The sequence below is a fragment of the Sinocyclocheilus rhinocerous genome, unplaced genomic scaffold (genome assembly GCF_001515625.1).
Source record: "Sinocyclocheilus rhinocerous isolate Xijiao unplaced genomic scaffold, SAMN03320098_v1.1 scaffold889, whole genome shotgun sequence".
Lineage (NCBI taxonomy): Eukaryota > Metazoa > Chordata > Actinopteri > Cypriniformes > Cyprinidae > Sinocyclocheilus > Sinocyclocheilus rhinocerous.
The window spans coordinates 1,087,555-1,089,052 of NW_015638024.1; positions in this window are offsets into that span (position 1 = coordinate 1,087,555).

A 1,498-nucleotide genomic window follows, 5' to 3' on the forward strand; every position below is an offset into this window, starting at 1 on the left:
GGGGGTGAATAAAGGCCTCCTGTAGTGAATCCATGCGTTTTTGTAAAAAAAAAAATATCCATATTTCAAGCGTAACAAACACTTTTCTCTCACTTCCAGTATCTGTCATACGCGGAATAAATAAACGCGGAAGGCATTCCGGCGGATGACGCAGGACGTATGCGCAGCGCGCGTGCCTCTGAGAAATGCTAGTCTTGCTAGTTTGTTTATAGGAGCAAAGGAAGCAAAGTTTCCTTACTTTAGCAAAGGAAAACCAGTCTCCTCTTGGCTTATATCGAAAGCAAATTTTGTTTGCTTTCGATATAAGCGAACTTTGCAAATCCAGGGTTTGTACTTTTAATTCGTGACCGGAGTTTTGTTTTGTTCTCTTTCCGCATTCGTCACTTATCACGCAACGCCGACGTCCTGTGTCATCCGCCGGAACGGCTTCCGCGTATGACAGAAACCGGAAATGAGAGAAAAGTGTTTATTACGTTTAAAATATGGATATTTTTCTTACAAAAACACATGGATTCGCTAGAGGAGGCCTTTATTCACCCACCGGAGCCATGTGAGGCACGTTTTATTATGGATGTGCACGCTGAGGGAAGTCGTGGCCTAATGGTTAGAGAGTCGGACTTGTAACCCAAAGGTTGCGGGTTTGAGTCTCGTACCGGCAGGGATTGTAGGTGGGGGGAGTGAATGTACAGCGCTCTCTCCCACCTTCAATACCACGACTGAGGTGCCCTTGAGCAAGGCACCGAACCCCCAACTGCTCCCCGGGCGCCGCAGCATAAATGGCTGCCCACTGCTCCGGGTGTGTGTTCACGGTGTGTGTGTGTTCACTGCTGTGTGTGTGCACTTTGGATGGGATAAATGCAGAGCACTAATTCCGAGTATGGGTCACCATACTTGGCCACATGTCACGTCACTTTCACTTAAATAGGCTAACTGATAAAATCGTCAGGGCAGCGCTGACAACACCTTTTTGTGCAAACTGCACACACAACTCGTTGTGGGGGTATTACGGGGGGGGAATTTTTGGTTACCTGCCAGACCTGCCCAACCGGACCAGCCCCGGGAGAGACCGTCCGCATTCCCGTGATCGGCCCCGGCCCGATGTTTTACCTGGAAGCAGAAGTCCTGGAGTGCGAGGAACCACCGTGTCACCCGGGCGTTTGTGTCCTTCGCCCTGGACATCCACTGTAGGGGCGCATGGTCGGTGACGAGGGTGAACCGGCGGCCCCAAAGGTAGTATTTCAACTCCAGGACTGCCCACTTTATGGCCAGGGCCTCTTTCTCCAGGGTGGCGTACCTGGTCTCCGCGGGGGAGAGTTTCCGGCTGATGTAGACTATGGGGTGTTCCTCTCCATCCCGGAGCTGGGAGAGGACTGCCCCTAAACCGGTGCCGGAGGCGTCCGTATATAGAGTGAAGGGGCAAGCCGAAGTCGGGGGCATGCAGGACCGGGGAGGACGTCAGGGCCGTCTTGAGGGCCTGGAAGGCGGCTTCGGTCTCGGG